At 35.2% G+C, this 19,714-nt stretch overlaps 1 long non-coding RNA gene across 1 annotated transcript; it reads right to left on the reverse strand.

Moving 5' to 3' along the window:
• Positions 1-18,352: 18,352 nt before the first annotated feature.
• LOC144436661 (uncharacterized) lies at positions 18,353-19,283 on the reverse strand. Its single transcript, XR_013480970.1, has 3 exons — positions 19,244-19,283; positions 18,823-18,912; positions 18,353-18,386 (listed from the first exon to the last, which is right to left on the reverse strand). It is a non-coding gene; the product is annotated as an uncharacterized LOC144436661 (long non-coding RNA).
• Positions 19,284-19,714: the final 431 nt, after the last annotated feature.

Genomic DNA, 19,714 nt, shown 5'->3' on the forward strand with positions numbered 1-19,714 from the left:
TGTTTGCTCCAGTATATATATAGACATATTGTATATGCTGAGTGTATATATATATATATATATATATATATATATATATATATATATATATATATATATATATATATATATATATATATATATATATACATGTATATATATATAATTCACAAACACTGTGAAACACTGTAACCGCTCCTGTGTATCTTGCTTGATACTGTGTTATATATATATATAGATATGTGTGTGTGTGTGTGTGTGTGTGTGTGTGTGTTTTCTGTAGTAAATGTATTTTTTTCGAAGATTTTTCAGTAGTCAGATAACCAAAGCTGTCTAATATACTAGGCATTTAGTGTTAAAGTAAAGGAAGTTCACTGAGACAGTATGGTGTTACATATGTACTAGTGCAGTAATACAAACTGTATGGTGTTACATATGTACTAGTGCAGTAATACAAACTGTATGGTGTTACATATGTACTAGTGCAGTAATATAAACTGTATGGTGTTACATATGTACTAGTGCAGTAATATAAACTGTATGGTGTTACATATGTACTAGTGCAGTAATATAAACTGTATGGTGTTACATATGTACTAGTGCAGTAATACAAACTGTATGGTGTTACATATGTACTAGTGCAGTAATATAAACTGTATGGTGTTACATATGTACTAGTGCAGTAATACAAACTGTATGGTGTTACATATGTACTAGTGCAGTAATACAAACTGTATGGTGTCACATATGTACTAGTGCAGTAATATAAACTGTATGGCGTTACATATGTACTAGTGCAGTAATACAAACTGTATGGTGTTACATATGTACTAGTGCAGTAATACAAACTGTATGGTGTTACATATGTACTAGTGCAGTAATATAAACTGTATGGTGTTACATATGTACTAGTGCAGTAATATAAACTGTATGGTGTTACATATGTACTAGTACAGTAATATAAACTGTATGGTGTTACATATGTACTAGTGCAGTAATATAAACTGTATGGTGTTACATATGTACTAGTGCAGTAATACAAACTGTATGGTGTTACATATGTACTAGTGCAGTAATATAAACTGTATGGTGTTACATATGTACTAGTACAGTAATATAAACTGTATGGTGTTACATATGTACTAGTACAGTAATATAAACTGTATGGTGTTACATATGTACTAGTGCAGTAATACAAACTGTATGGTGTTACATATGTACTAGTGCAGTAATACAAACTGTATGGTGTTACATATGTACTAGTGCAGTAATATAAACTGTATGGTGTTACATATGTACTAGTGCAGTAATACAAACTGTATGGTGTTACATATGTACTAGTGCAGTAATACAAACTGTATGGTGTTACATATGTACTAGTGCAGTAATATAAACTGTATGGTGTTACATATGTACTAGTGCAGTAATACAAACTGTATGGTGTTACATATGTACTAGTGCAGTAATACAAACTGTATGGTGTTACATATGTACTAGTGCAGTAATATAAACTGTATGGTGTTACATATGTACTAGTGCAGTAATACAAACTGTATGGTGTTACATATGTACTAGTACAGTAATATAAACTGTATGGTGTTACATATGTACTAGTGCAGTAATATAAACTGTATGGTGTTACATATGTACTAGTGCAGTAATACAAACTGTATGGTGTTACATATGTACTAGTGCAATAATATAAACTGTATGGTATAAACGCCATGACAACTGATCCCCACCCCTTCCTCTAATTAAATTTGATTTGTTCATTTCAGTAAAAGTACAATATGGACGAGGATTGGGTATTTATTTTGCCAAGTCCTTGTTTGTAACTCGATAAATTGCAAAAGATTACTAAACATAAAAACATGTTTGTTATTGTACAGATTGTTTTGCTTCTTGTGGCTACCTAGACTGTAAGATACGTCGTGACGTTTCGCCCTCACCGGCCTCCTCTTAGGGGTTGGCCGATGTTTGAGGGCGCCCCGTCACGGCGTACCTTACAGACTAGTGGCTACCTAAACATTATTTAATTTTTTTTTCTTTCTCTCAATACAGAAATTTCAAGTCAGTGTGGACCCGGCTGACAAACCCGATAAATATCATTCCGATTGGAATACACGATATATTCTACCTGTAATGTTCGGCAATCAGGGTCCCAATAATCAACTACAAGCACTGAAAGCTACCATCGCCTATGCACTACATCGAAACAGAACTCTGGTCTTGTCGCCATTCTTCAATCATTTCACTTTTGGAGAGGACGATGTTAGGCCATTTAATGATACCTTAGATGTTGTGTTACTAGGGAAACTGTTACCCGTAGCAACTCTACAACAATTCAAAGTGAATTGTCCTAACGGTGTCGAGGTTGTTTTGCATGCCATCAACCACACTAGTACAATGACAGACGAAGACTATGTCACTACATTTGCCCATTTGAACAAGCAGATACATTCACGGTACTTCAATCACACACACATCAAATTTCCAGACTTTCACAGTGGTAATGAAACTATCATCGGGTTACCTGTAAAAGACATACCAAAAGATAATATGCCTTTGGACAATTTTTTAGATATATTCAAAGATACCTTTGAGTCCAAGTCTCGCTGTGTTGCTATGGTATATGCCTATGGAATGTGGAAACGTTTTTATTATTTGGCATACCTCCAGCAGTTTGCCGAATATATCCGAAGAGCGCCAGCTATACGTACAGTGGCTAATACTTTCGTAGAGACAGTCATTGGTGGAGGTCCGTACATAGCTGTACATTGGAGATTCAACCAGGAATACAAATCGTTTTGGTGAGCGATGATTTTGAATTGATTGTGTTTCCTTTACTGAAGCGTTATAGAAACACCAGCAACAACATTCCTTATGCATCGAAGTACACTTTTGTTTACATGCAATACCTTTTGTGAAACAAAGTCCCATGTTATTATAGGAATCGTGACACAGATGGAATGCGAACTGTATATGTAGTTTTCTTTCCTCAATTATATCCATGTTTCACCATGCCTTACGAATATTTTCTAATTTTTAAATTTTATCAAATATTAATATTTGTGTAAAATTAATCATAATTTCTGAATTCTGTCTGTCTTTGAATACTATTATTCCATCATCTTGGAGTGAGCAATGACATCCGTCCGTGTTTTTTCTTTTTTCTTCTTCTCAATTTAGGTGTGATTTACTGCACAAAAATCTCTGTTTCATTTATGATTTGCCTGTGACGACCATCTCGAAGTCATTTCTAACATACATGAAAGTTTACAATGCAAGTAGTCTTTATTTTGCATCCACTCTGCATTCAGAGGTAAGTGATTTCAAATTCACACCGTCGAAAGATTTGAGTTCGTTCAAGATGCTTAGTGTATAATTATCATTGACTTTTGGTACCAAGGATGGACAAAAGCAATATTTTTCTTTGTTCAGACAAGGAAAATACAAGTGACCCAAGGTGCCTTTGTCACCTAATTGACAACCCTTAGGTCACGAGTATTTTCCGGCTGAATGAAGAAAAATATTGGAGAATAGCTTAATTATACCAGCGCCAGTAATGGCAATTTTGAACGTTTTGATATTTCGAACTCAACAGAAGTAGTGACGTAGACACGCTTTGTCGTGACATAGACGCGCGTCGTGATGACGTAACGACCAGAGTATATATTCCATATTTGTTGTTCAACTTGGCTTGTGCATGGTATAATAGTAATTGTCTCCTATTACATGTAAAGCTGTGACACAGACACGTGATAAAACAACTCTCTGATAGATACGGACAGTCGTTGAGACAAGGTGTGGGTTAATTGTATAATAGTTGTTTAGAAATACAGTGTTCATCTAGGAAATTAAATTACAAATGTATCAGTAAGCATCAGCTGATGTCAGTGGTAAACCATAGGAGGCCCTTGGTGGAGGGTCTATGGGTAAACTAATGAAAGAGAAGTACTGAGAAAAATGTCAAGGTAGATGGCGCTGTCTATGAACAAGAATAACAGTTTAATAACAGTTTACAGTAGAAAAACTAAAATAATTACAGATCATAGCAGTCATTAAATGTAAACGCTAATACAATCTAAAAGTAATGTGTTTAACTTGAAAAGCCACATTATTCGCTGTAGTATTGTCAGTAAGTATTAAGCCCTAAAAGATGAAATCACATCGACTTTTGCTTGTTTCCAGCATCCACTCTTACAACATCTTACTTCAACTATTCCACGTTTTTACACCGTGAACAATCTCTTGGAGAGTCAAATACCAAATATTGATAGATTTCACGGCGATAATTATATGCTCTCTTTGGTGGAACAAGAAATTTGTCGGGGTAAGACACCGTAATACAATGCATACCTATGTTTGATCCGTTAATTGTTATATAGAATATCATGATCATTACATGTACTTGTACCAGATTTCATTGTTCAACTATGTCATTACAGCAATTGATAGACTATGTAAAACACGACTACCCATATAATAGTATGACAACGAAACAATTTCACGCTCTTAGTCGGAATTAACAAAATTAATATATCACAGGTACAGCTTGCTTTAACAACGATAACCTTTGACCTTCTCATTTAGGATCTACGTGGTTTATTGGAAGTCGACTTTCGTCATGGAGCGATATAGTGATCGAAGACCAGCTGTTTAAAAAACACTCGTTTATGCCTGACATATATGATCCGAATTACATTTTGTATTGATATGGAATAGCACTTTCATTTTGTTCATAGTTGTAAAGTTTTTCATTTTTTTTTTTATAAATTCTCAATATTCAATTGAAGTATTCTGAATGTAGCAATGACATTTCAAGTTTACACAACTAAGACAAACAAATGAACAACTAACACTTTTCAATGTGCCTTTAAGACTAAGATAAATGTACGTCGCGTCTCTCCGCACCGGCCTCTTCTCTTCCAACGTGTGAGGGGTTGACTGATGTGTGAGGGCGCCCCACCACGGCGTACCTTACAGATTAAATGTGCCTGCGATCAAACTAACCTGAATTCCACTATAATTATATAAGTCTGTAGAGTAAACATCCATTGCTGTCTGACACAAGCAAACTTAAGCTTTTTAACATTTCAAAGTTCAGATTTTATTTGCAAAAAATTGGTGCATAAATTGGCAAGTGTAGGGCCTATGGATTAACATATTAACGTCAAAGGAATAACAGTTTTCGACTTGGCAATATATGTCGAATCAAACTCTGATTAAAATGTAAAATGAATCAGTAATTAATAGCCAGGGAGTTTGGAGCCGACTGATTGGTTGTGGCATCTACATACTCGAAACTCCAGTCATATCAAGTCAAGGGCCAACCACGCTGCATCCGATTGCAAAGGCACGTATGTGTATTATACTACTTGCCCTCTATCCTTCTGAGTAAGATAGCTTATCCGCTACGGCACGTTATGGCGCGGGGGGGGGGGGGGGGTCCTAGCAACTAGTGGGAAAATGACCTGATCAGTGTGTTTTTCTTTATTTGTCTTTATTACTTTAAATTTGTTCTGATTTTTTCGATTGATGTTGCAAGAGTAAAGTCTTCCTCGTCCTATGTTAGAAAGATGCGGCAAAAATCCGTCGTTAAAGGACTAGTTGATGACAGATAACGTACAAGCCATGATGTTTGAGCCTTGAACCATAGTTTATTCTACATTCAGATGACCCGTGACATTACGTAAATATTTTCCTACACAGACTTGTAGTACCCAGAGTACACTGTTCATAAAATATATTTAGATAACACGTTTTAGATACTTTTTGATTCTAATGTGTGAATCTTTTCTCACTCCATCATATACTTAGACCTAACTCAGAATAATCCGACTTTTCTAATTATCCTACTTCAAGTCACATTAGTTGTTGCGATGTTGGCCATCTTGTGACAATTATCGATGGCAGTGGTTTATATAAACGGTGAAAGCTATAGAAGAAAGTATTCACCAAATGAAAGAGGTTCGCCTCAAATCCCATCTGTTGCTTCCTTAAAACAAATACTCTTGCTATATTTGTCTAACAGTGCAATTACACTATTTAAATATATGTATTGATAAAATTATATTATAGTGTTTAAAATGTCCATGTAAATTCATTCCCTGCGTAAAAATCGTGTTAAAACATAATTAAACTGGCTGTAGGCACATGTACACAGCAAACACACGACGGCGTCTCATCTATATGTGGCACAACCTAGATGTCATCACTTCATGGTAACCGTTCCAGTCACCCGGATCGAATTTGTGATGATAAGTTGTGAGTGGTTGCCAGGCTTCAGTAAACTTAAACGGAGCGCTTCTTCTGTGACGTGGCATGTTGAATTATAGGAGAATCCATCAGATGTGAGAGCTTAGTACGATCATGATGATGATGATGATGATGATGATGACGAAAAGACGATGTCGTCGTTGTATTTTGTTTCTTAGTTGTATAGGACTGATGTATACTATATTGACGATATGTTGGATAAATCTCATCAACAACTCTGTGTACTCCGATACATCGAATATTCAAGTTGAACGATCACAACCTTTTGTCAACTCTCCGACAAAACGGTTACGATATATCATGCATGGAGATCGAAATAAAAGTAGCTCGGAGAGAAATCCAGAGGAAAATGTCCTAGAATTGCCAAAGTGGATTGATGCTTTGGAAAAGGCTGACCAAGGTAGTCGGATACAAAGAGAGGACAAGGTGGTAGTAGGCCTAAAAGAAAGTACACCACAGGTAAACTTGTGTGTGTGTGTGTGTGTGTGTGTGTGTGTGTGTGTGTGTGTGTGTGTGTGTGTGTGTGTGTGTTTAGGTTTTTCGGCAGCTATCATGTTTATTTTTATCCCTAGAATAACAGCAAGAAATTAACTACATCATACTTGGTGAAGGAATCCAACAGGAGAAAGTCGAATACCATGTACATCCTACCTGTGATGCATGGTAACCAAGGTCCTAATAACCAATTACAAGCATTGAAAGTAACCATCGCCTATGCACTACATCGAAATAGAACTCTGGTTTTGTCACCATTCTTCAACCATTTCACTTTTGGAGAAGATGATGTCAGATCGTTTAACGATACCTTGGACGCTGTGTTACTAGGGAAACTATTACCCGTAGCAACTGTAAAGCAGTTCAAAACCGACTGTCCTAATGGCGTCGAAGTTGTTCTGCACGCCATGAACCATACTAATGACATGCCTAAGAAGGAATATGATGGCTTGGTTTCCCATTTGAATAAGGAGATACACTCCCTGTATTTCAATCACACGGACATCAAATTTCCAGACTTTTACAGTGGAAATCAAACTGTCATTGGGTTACCTGTAAAAGACATACCAAAAGATAATATGCCTATGGACAAATTTCTTAAAATGTCCCAAAATACGTTTGAGTCGAAATCTCGCTGTGTTGCTATGGTATATGCCTATGGAATGTGGAAACGTTTTTGGTACTCGGCATACACTCAGATCTTCGCAGAGTACGTCCGGAGAGCGCCCGCTATACGTACAGTGGCTAATACTTTCGTAGATGAATTCATGGGTGGAGCTCCGTACATAGCTGTACATTGGAGATTTAACAAAGAGTATAAATCGTTTTGGTAAGATATAACCTATATTTCATATGAGCTTAAAAAAATTATGTATCTGAATATTGATTACTTTTATCACGCCTGGCATAATTGGCATTGAGTAACAAGTCTGTAAGGAAATCCCAAAATATTGTATTACTGTTATTTAATTGTTGTAAAATTTGCATTCCACGAATACAGACGTGTATGATATAATCATATTGGGCTCTTCTGACAGAGCCTTGGAGAGCCATTTGATTTATCAGAAAGTTTGGTTTCGCATTCCAAACATTGCCATTATTTCGTTACTGTAATTGTAACGGTTACACATTACATTAAAAAATACAACTTTTCAGTTTTACGAAAAAGATAACGTATTGATCCCTTTCATAAAAAACATAGATATATTTTTCTAGTCTTTCTTTGCCTCAAGTCAAAGCATGCATATATGACGTAATTGCAATCTAAGGTGTCACGTGACTCTGTTTCATCCCATGCAGGTGTGAATTTCTTCACATGTATACTTGTATCATTTTTGAGACACCTCCAGTCAACATCTCCGATACTTTGTTGAGATACATGGACACGTATGGAGCAAACAGACTCTACTTTGCCTCGACCTTGGAATCTGAGGTAAGCATGTTTTTGGTGAATATCTTTAAATTACATCTACCATCAAATTGACTTTGTCTTCTAACAATAACCGGAAAGTTGATATCGATCAATGTTGTTAATCATTTTACCCTATCAATAATTTTGGATTCATTTTCACGCTGATAAATTTGTTTTTGTTTTCCTCAGCATCCAGTCTTACAACACCTTACTTCCACTATTCCAAACTTTTACACCGTTACTCACCTTCTCAAGAGTGGAATACCATATGTTGACAAATTACACGGTGATAACTATATGGTATCTTTAATAGAGCAAGAAATCTGTCGAGGTAAGACTGGTAGTGGTCAAATACAGTATAGCAATCAAAACATACACTTTCAGAACACTTTAATATCAAGTGTGTGATCTTTTGCACCTGGTATACCTGCAAATATTCCTATGGTTGATATAACAACACACTTTACTCAGCACTCTTATCAGTGAAAAGTGGCTATTTATTAATACTCTCGTTCATTTCAACCAGTCTGGATACAGTTTGACATATATATGGACCCTCTCAGAAATCCCAAAGAAAGTCATGTTGACTATTTTATTAACATGACCAACACATCATAACTAAGTAATGTGAAGTTTATTGAAAATATAAACAGGGGGAGAACTTCAAATAGTGTTATAGTCTACTGTACCAAGATGTTCACGGTAAACTGTATAATTTTGTATGTAATATACGTCCTTGTTATTAATTGAAGCCATCACTTTGTACCTCCATATATTTCAGAGGCTACCTTTTTCATCGGAAGTCGAATATCGTCTTGGAGTGATACCGTTGTTGAGGAACGGCTATGGGAAAGACATGCATACCTGCCCGATATTCTGTACCCTAAGAAAGCGCCACAACCGTGACATCAATTGTAAGAGATGAACACGAATGATGGAGACAATTATGGAGCCCCCCCCCCCACACACACACACACACTTTGTATACAGTGATGAAATCTACGGACAGAACATACATCTAATATTCACATTTGAATTGAAACTTTATCCATTCATATCATACATTTCTGAACTGTGAGAGGCTAGAAAATATTTACTACATAACTAATCTAGTCTAGCCGCTCGAATTTCACAAAACTAATAACACGAAGGTATTATGTTACTGCTACAGGGTGTCGTTGGAATAACATGATGAAAAAAATAAGACTGTTTAAAAATGTGAAAAAGGAGAAAACTTTACGAAATGAAATATTTATCAAGAAGCAAATCCTTATGGTTCTTGAAACTTTCTATGATTTAAGTGTTACTACTTTTGTTAGGAACATTGTTCCATACTTGAGAACTAGTTAACTTGACAGATGACTAGCCAATGCTACTATTATATCTAGGTATATGGAGATTCCTGCTTAATATCCATCTCTGGTTTTGTGACGAAAAATGGCTTTTGAGATGCGGTATTATAGTTTACCATTGATTGCATTGCGAACAAAAATATCAATTTGATAGTCAAAATGTTTGTAGATATGAAGTTTTTGTTTAAAATGGGGGCAGTGTGTGCATCAAACTCACTACCCGAAATGATTCTAATATCACTGAAATACGTTTCACACACACTTCTCACTTTTTTGGCACTCTAAAGTACAATAGTCACGTATTGTCATTTTTAAGAGTTTTGTGGTATTAAAATTTCAGTTTCTAGTCCGTATCTATGCGTCTAGTCCTATACACGCTATGCTATGACCATCTCCACCGTATAGTTAAATGGATATCTCCAGTACAGAATTCCGTTTTACCAGCAGCAGCTATTGGAGGTTGATATAAAAGCGATGACATTATAGTGTACTCGTGTCATTTACATTAAAACTGGAGGTTGAGTGTCTAGTAAATAGAACGAAGTAACCAATTACAACCGCCTATACTATGGCTAGATTACTACTGACAGCGCTGTTCATCCGTTCCCCAGCAGGAGATTTAGCTAGATTTTCGTTAGAATTTGTCAGTTTGAAAGAACAAAATCCAAACACCGACGAAAGAATTTCAATGTATTTTTGAAAGAACGACGATGTTAATGTTCTTTAAATTTTCAGAGATTATAATGAAAATAATAATTCTACATATAACAGACACGGTTGGAGATGATACTCTCATGGGACAAATAGTTTTTGGACTTAGTAATCTGGAGTATCTAGAAACTAGTATTCACGCACATAAAGTGGAATCATAAATTGTTCTGATTTATGTTTTCCCTTCAGTAAATTCACCACTGACATTTAAATGTGTACATCGGTATTGACAAATAGTAATATAAGCATTCCGACGTAAATTCCCCTCCTGTTTAAGAATCGTGTTCTTACATATCAATGAAAACTGTCTGTATGCACAAGCAAAAAACAAATACACGACTGTAGTTGGTCGATAACTGTTAGTAATATGTTGTGGCCGAGTCCCTTTATTACTTAATGGTAAGCTTACAGGTTAACCCAGATCAAATTTATATTCACAATGATTGGTCAGCTGTGTCAAATTTCGAGGAATTTAGTACGTGCCATCACATCTCTACGCTCTCACCATGTGGCATCAATGAATTTGAAAATAAATCCGTGTACGACATATCTGATCAGACTTTAACACTTTGTCCAGGATGAAAGTGAAGAGACGACGAACTCGGCTTCTATTTGTTATTAGTTGTGCAATACTGTGCATTGTATTGACGAAACTCTGGGTAAATCTTATCAACAACTTTCTTTACAACGATGCATTCAATATGATTGAACCAAGACAAACTTGGGTCAGACCTCCGACTAGAGCCACGAGGTATATCGTACATAGAGAACACAGTGTAGATCTTCCACAATTGTCCAAGTCGATTGACGTTTTAAAAATGCAAGACTCAGACATTCGGGGTCAAATGGAAAACATACGACACCATCATCGGAATGATTCTCAAGAACAAAGAGAAGCAGTACGCCTAAATGGAAGTATACCACAGGTAAAATCATTTAGTTAGTGGTACGTTTACATCTGGAATGGAAAAATTTGCATTATTTTATAAGTTGAAGTATACGTGTATGTATATAGAATAAAGAATACTTTCTCATCTATTTTGGCTTTTCTTACATTTTTAGGTTTTGCTGATAAAAGTACAAAATAGGATAACAATAATTGTTTTGCAATATTTTCCCGCGTAAAGTGTAAGATTTGAAAGCGCTAACCAAAACTTGAAGAATATGATGTAAAATTTATCAAACCCCAAAATAGAAGGTGTTGTTGTTGTATGTATGTATGTATGTATGTATGTATGTATGTATGTATGTATGTACGTACGTACGTACGTACGTACGTACGTACAGACACTATTACGTTGATTTTTATCCCTAGAATAACAGCAAGAAATTAACTACGTCATACTTGGTGGAGGAATCCAACAGGAGAAAGTCCAATAGTATGTACATCCTACCTGTAATGCACGGTAACCAAGGTCCTAATAACCAATTACAAGCATTGAAAGTAACCATCGCCTATGCACTACATCGAAATAGAACTCTGGTTTTGTCACCATTCTTCAACCATTTCAGTTTTGGACATGATGATGTTAGGTCGTTTAACGATACCTTGGACGCTGTGTTACTAGGGAAACTGTTACCTGTAGCGACTGTAGAGCAGTTCAAGAATGACTGTCCTAATGGCGTCGAAGTTGTTCTACACGCCATGAACCACTCTAATACAATGCCTAAGAAAGCGTATGATGGCTTGTTTTCCCATTTGAACAAAGAGATGAATTCTCGATACTTCAATCACACAGACATCAAATTTCCAGATTTTTACAGTGGTAATGAAACTATCATCGGGTTACCAGTACAAGACTTACCAAAAGATCATTTACCATTGGACAAATTTCTAGAAATATCGAATGTTACATTTGAATCTAAATCTCGTTGTGTTGCTATGGTATATGCCTATGGAATGTGGACACGTTTTTGGTATGGGGCCTACATTCGTGAGTTCGCAGAGTACATCCGCAGAGCGCCAGCTATACGTACAGTGGCTAATACTTTCGTAGAAACAGTCATGGCTGGAGGTCCGTACATGGCTGTACATTGGAGATTCAACAAAGAGTATAAATCGTTTTGGTAAGACACTATCTATACTTAAAGCGGCTCAAAGAAAATCAGGAAATAAATATACTTCCATTAGCACGACTTGTAGAATCTAACACTGGAGGAGATATCTAAAAAAAAGTTAGAAATTCTGTTTCTCAAAACTACGATAAAAGGTAGACCTATCAAAATATTAGTACTTTAGGAAGTTTTGTTGTTAGAAAGTTGATGTGGGAATTCCACCTTCTAGAGTACGCTTTTGAACTTCATTCCGAAGCCTCCAAGAAAATGTAGATAGTGAATACTTACACACGTACTGATCGGTAGTGCCGATAGGAAAGTGATAGTACAAGTTCTACAAAGTTTATTGTCTCTCAAAGTCAGTTGCGATGGTTTGAATTCATTTTAGATACCAAATCTAATTGAAACTGCACGCTCACGGTGAGTCTCTGTAATTGTTACCGTGCGATAACCGATAATCTTCTGGAGCAAAGACAACAACAAAGTCAACTTGTCTGACACCACTTGTCAATCAAAATACATGAGTATCTTTCTGTTCTAAAGCTAAACCGTTCTTTCACCGGCACAAATTTCTACTTTACATAACATCAACATCGATTTCACATGACTATGTTTTGCTGTTACTCGCCAGGTGTGACGTACTTCATCTAGATTCGTGTATCATGTTTGAGATACCACCTGTCAACATCTCAGATACTTTGTTGAAATACATGGACACTTATGGAACAGGAAAACTGTACTTTGCCTCGACCTTGGAACTTGAAGTGAGCGATTTCAAAGTGTTGTTTTCTGAAAGTATTTAATAATTTGCATAATCATTTTTGGTAGTCTAAGGTATGTTGTCTTCAAAATCAATTATGATGGTCTATCCAAATGATCAAGTATGTACAATGAGGATAATTTTTAAGAGAAAGTCAATATAGTAAGAAAGTTTGTGAATATTTTACTCCATCAAAAAAAGTTCTCTTCATGTTTTCTTGAAGAAAGTAGTTTAATCATATTGCGACTTTTGTTTTCCTCAGCATCCAGTCTTACAACACCTTACTTCCTCTATTCCAAACTTTTACACCGTTACTCACCTTCTCAAGAGTGGAATACCATATGTGGACAAATTACACGGTGATAACTATATGATATCTTTAATAGAGCAAGAAATCTGTCGAGGTAAGACTGGTAATGGTCAAATACAGCATGGCAATGAAAACATACACTTTTAGAACACTTTAATATCAAGTGTTTTTGTGCATTTGGTGTCGTTGCATATATATTTCGTCCACAATTTAAACTGGTCGCATGCAATCTTTACTCACCTATTTACAGTGTTTACAGTGAATAATTTCGGCTAGTGATTCTTCCATTTCATCCTGTGACATTTGACACTCTCAAAAAAGGGAGTGGAATGGTTTTACTAACATAACTCACAATACATGATATTAAATCTATGTTAAGTCTAGATTATTGACAAATGCAAATATTTTAGCAGTTTTGTCTAAATATAAACATATACTGTATGTACAACATGTCCCTGCTATTAATTGAAGCCTCTATTTTTCCTTCCTACATTTTAGAGGCTACCTATTTCATTGGAAGTCGTGCGTCATCTTGGAGTGACACCGTTGTTGAGGAACGGCTATGGGAAAGACATGCATACCTGCCCGATATTCTGTATCCTAAGGAAACTCCACATTAAAATATACATAAACACAAACTTGTAGAAGAAACGACACATACATGTTGTATGTTATGGATATTCAGGATGTGTTTTAGGATGATTTCGACAGCATCTTAAAACCCAAGGTTAAACCCACATCAGCTTAGAAATTCAATGAGGCATGCATAGGCCTGAAAATGGATTCAAATTACATTCTTGTACTACTGTATTTAAAATGGCCGGCTGCTGCTGTGTCAGATGACATGACTAGCATTCCCATGTTCTGTGAAAACTTACTTGGCGTTGGTAGACTGCATCAGTCAATCACAAAGGGGGGGGGGGGGGCATTTTTTGACTGATCACCACATGGCACCGGACTAATGATATGGGCAGAATGCCCTGGACAAAATGTCCCTTCCTCTGTTGCTACATTAATGGTAATACAATTTAATAATGGGAATGAAAAATAGCCTAGACAACAACCTTAATGAAATGTCAAAATAATGTGAAACTAAAGGAACTATTAAAGCTAGTTGCTATACAAAGTTCTGGTACTATTTTCATGATAACTGACCAATAAGACTAATAATTTATCACAAATTTGAAATACACATTATTTATTATCTATTCTACATCTCTTTACTTTCAAAATAAACATCTAACAAATTTTCTACATTTGAAGATATACCCAATAACAACTGTTCTGTTAATTAGTGTCTATTAAAGTTTACCCCCAACACCACTGTTCTGTTAATTAGTGTGTAAGTTTACCCCAGCAACGCCACTGTTTAGTTTAATAGGGTCTAAACTAAGGCCCTACAATAAGCTAGCAAGCTACATAAGTCGGTGACATCATAGATAGCAATGTTACTCATAGCATCACCAGAAAGCGAACATATAAACTATATATATAGTGCAAGACGTTGGCAATGTTACAGTCTGGCTTGACAGCTTGTTACGAGTATGTGTATTCTTTTTCTTAAGTTATGGTAAAACAATGTTCACTTTTACAAAAATGTGACCACTCTTTGACCATACTGATTAGTCATGAAATAAAAAGATGGGCATATGTCATCATGTCAGTGTAATAAGGTCATATATGCAATATAATTGTATAGCAGATACGACATCATTGCACTGATGTGATGTTGTACCCTTCAGTGTCTGATATTTGTACTAGGTTTGGTTAAAATTGAAGTGAGGATGTCAGAGATATGGCTGTCCACAGTGGGACCTACACATGGACAGACAGACAGACATGGGTCATTCCTATAGTCCCTTCTGGGCAGGGCCCACTGATGACTAATAAACACAAGAACTGTTATAAAGTTGCTCATTTCTTTTTTATTGGTTCACCAATTCTCAATGTCGACTCCAAAATATAAACACAAGTTATTTTTTCTTTGAATGTCAAGGTGAAGACAGATATACAACATGTGATGGTAAATGTAATTAACCATTGGAAAGATTACAATTGAAAACTTATTCACAATGAAAAGTAGATAAAATCATCTTTCCCAAAATTAGTAGGCAAATACATGTACATAATAAAGTAAAAATCCTTCTACCAATAAGTTCAGAGTTTAACAAAAGGACCATAAGTTTCTAAAAATAATCACATCAAAGTTTGGAAGACTATTAAAGCAACTTAGAAATGTAGTCTGCCAAATCTGCTTTGTGAAATATCTTCAATTGGTGAAGGTAAAAAATACATTGTAATCATCTGATGATAAAATGAAAGCAACTTGCAGTTTCCAACATTTAATCCTCTTTATCAAATAAACAAAGAATCAAATAGCATTTGTTTTTGTTATGCTTCTCTGTTTTCTGTTTGAAGAATAGTTCTGAAATATATGTAAGGTGGGTAGATTTTGTACAACTAATCTCAAAATACTGACTTATTATTCTGTTCTTCAAAACTATGACTACCAAACCACAGGCAGTTTCTTCTCCACTGTCTATGACAAAACTAACGGAAAAACCAACAAATTCGAACAACTACACACCAAAGTAATGACATCTTGGTTCCTAGAGGAAAAGGCTAGTCAGACTTATTTCTGCCTTTAGTACACATACACAATTACTGCAATCAACTTAAATACGATTCTTGGTGATAAGATAGCACCTCGGTAACTTATTCAATTTTGAAATCCTGTAAAGAAGCTCTAATGCACTTGATGTGTGTTTGGCCATTTGGCCATTTCCTGCAAGGGTTTATGGGAAAACCTCTCTTGTGACATCACTTTTCCTACAATCTCTCTCTGTCTTGTAATTGGCACTCTTTATATTTGTAAAGTGTACCTGAGACCATCAAACAATACAGTATACTAAAGGCAGAAATAAGTCAGACTAGACATTTCCGTTAATGTGTTAACAAAGGCAGTTTATACATATAATGTGTCTAAATATATATAACTTTCTTTTCTATATATATGACTAAGTTGGTATATTATTTATGATATTAGAATATATTGAGGTTTCACCAAAAATTACATTAAATTAGCACCAAAGTTATCATCATAAAATACACTTGTACTGATTTGTTGTTCACATATTGCATACTGCATGATATGAAATATATATTTTAAAAAATCATTTCAACATTAGAAAAAAAAAGAAATACAAATTGTACTGTACAATGATCACAGAGACTGTCTGGTTTAGAATATGAGAATGAACTTAGATTTGATAATTTCCCTGTCTTCTGAGATTTCAAGTGAGTAGAATTAGCTACTTGTTCAATAAACAAAGTCACTTTGTTTAGTTTATTTGAGTTGTCACAAATTAACTTACTGTAGATATTTCATCTCATCAATAATTTGCAATTTGTTGTGGACTGTCTAAACAGATTAAACTACTTATAGAATGTAACATATATGTTCAGCAACTGATGGACTTTACAACTGCAGAAAGTTATGCAAAAATGGAAAGACTTGGTTTATAGCTTGTAGCCACATCCACCTAACCCAGCATAGAAACCACTGGATAAACTAATAACCCAAAACACACTTACTAGCTATTAAAAGTTTGTGACATTGACTATCGTATGAATGAAGTCAGATATGTCACTATATTAGTTCTGTTCAACACATGTACGTCCATGATTAAATAACAAACAACAAAACTCTTAATAAAGGCAGATGAATTTCATCTCGAGTAATAAAATAATTGTATGGCATAAAGATGAAAATGACCCTTTTCTTTTGAGTCTGTACCACAATTTGGACTAGTTGTGTAACTATTGGTATACAGTATGGATCTATTATTGTAGATACATGTATACAGCAAAGTGTAGACCACAGACTGTCACACCAAGGTCAAAGGGCAAAGTCAATAATTGTGCAGCATTTAACACATGTTGGTCCTGTGAAATATCTAAGAATGTGATTATTACAAGGACATAAAGGCACTTCAAATTGTAATAACTAACTAGAAGATAAACACACAAAAACAAACACATATTGCAAACAAACACTAGCATCTTGATAACGTGTGGAGATTGAAAGTAGCTGTCATACAATTCTATCATCAATGTTTTCTGACTACAAAAAGCTATCCGTTTGATAACATTTTGGTCTGTGTTCAATCCATACCAATTTGTATTGGATTCTTAAATCAAAGTAATGTGATAATAAGTACTGGTAACAATAATTGCACCTATTTCCTCCTGTCTAAATTTAGCCATATAGGTATAATGTCAAGAATTATAAACAAAAATATTTAAGAAAATAGACTTTAGACTTCCTATCCCATGGCTTGCAAAGAACTATTATCATTCATTCACAAAGGATGCAAGAATGGAATTCATTCAAGAATTCATTGTTAATTTTTTAATTTGTAAATTTTTCCTCTTCATAGAACTTCTAGGCAGAACAAGAAGCTGATTGTTCTACATTTTGAGTCCAGCTGAAATATACTTTGAGCTATCAACTTGGTCTGCCTTACAAAGTTGGATTGTTTCTTTTCTTCAAAATTGTCTCGTGACAAGAATCATATCTATAAATTTCAAATCCATCATACACTAAGCCTTCATAAAAGACATAGTTCCCAACTGGTGTGTTGTATGACAAAGCTATTGTGCAAATTTGAATGGTGTCTCTAGATGCAAAACTTCATCACTGACCTTGAATACGGAGGTCAAAGTCACAGGTCAAGGTATAAAGAGAATGCTTACTTTAGAACCCAACATAATAATAGAAAATTACAATATCTACACAAACACCAGTTTTACAGTTTACTTTCTGGTCATTGTACCACAGTCTATGGCAATCCCATCATATCCAGCAGTGCATTCACTTTGGCATTCAACCACTGGGATTCTTGAGTTCTGAGGCCATCCAGCCATTGTTTGGGTAGCTTACTGTATCCATACACACAGCCCAATAGAGCACCTACCACACAGGCATTACTGTTACTGTCTGCACCCCTCATGACCAAGTCTGATACAACAGTTCTGTCAAATTAAAAGTTACAGTCAGCTTTATAAGCCATTATTTTACTATTGTGTATCAGTTACAGATAGTAATAGTATCTGGACTACATTACATTGGCATAAATCCACTTTTTGTTTACCTTGTTTAGAAGTAGTCAAATACAATTCATCCTTCACCTTCAAGAACCTTTAACTGTATATGTATCACTCTGTTTCTTCGGTCTTTTTTTCACTTTTTATAATCATATTAATACTAGACAAGCTAGCCTTTGACGACAATATAAAGAATGATGCAATACTAAATTTTAACTGTTCATAAACTGCTTTGTTGGTCTACTGGAACTATCAATAGTTGGATTTCATATCAACTTTGTTAGGATACATATTTCAAAATGTCTATCATTTAAGAACTAGAAAAATCTTGTCAGTTTGAAATTTAAGACACTTGGCTGCTTACCTGAAATCTTTCTGAAGTCTTAAGGCAGCAACTGCTGCTGCCATGGGTTTGAATGTATAACTCTGTCTATTAGGCTCACCCACTCTGACACTGTCAAAAAAGAGAGTAACATACCATAATCACACACCTAAGTATCTTTATATTCTCTTGATTTACAACAATTAAGCACCATCTACAGATTCCTGTTTAAGTCTTTAGAACTTAAGCCTTTATCCCTTAAATCCTGGTTTTCTCGGCTTGTAATTTTTGTGTACCAACAAAGCCCCCCCCCCCCTCCCCCACACCCCCTGGTAGAAAGGCGATTAAAAGCTAACATTAAACTTACTAGAAACCAAGTCCTTAAAGGGTGAATCAAATTCTGACAAAGTGACACAAAAATCAGTAACTAAAAAAATGTATATATCTTAGATATAAATCATACCTTTCAAAGTCCTTTGCAGCAAAGTGGTGAAGATAGTCTTTGATATGGTTATTGTCTGATAAGAATGACTTGCCAGCTTCCTTGGCAACGTCTAGAATTTCCTCTATACACATGGCATTTTTAGAGTTGTACTTTCCTTGTAGGACTTGTGCTATGATTACAGAGATGGCTATGCTGCTAGCTTGACATCTAGGCAAATAAAAAATACAAACATATCAAACAATACTCAATACATACAAAGATAGCAGTCAGAAAATGATATATTTCCAATGCAATCTATGTAAAATGATGGAAATAACTTATGATGGAAATAATTTAAGATTTACATATATGTGTATAAACTTTGCATTCGCATATACCGGTAAAACCGTATGCGTATAACTGACCTAATAATGACCTAGATGTGTGCACGATGATAATATTAGGGCTCATTGCAAAAAGTATGCTTTAATTATCAAACACTTCATTAGG

Source organism: Glandiceps talaboti, chromosome 1 (assembly GCF_964340395.1).
Source record: "Glandiceps talaboti chromosome 1, keGlaTala1.1, whole genome shotgun sequence".
Lineage (NCBI taxonomy): Eukaryota > Metazoa > Hemichordata > Enteropneusta > Spengelidae > Glandiceps > Glandiceps talaboti.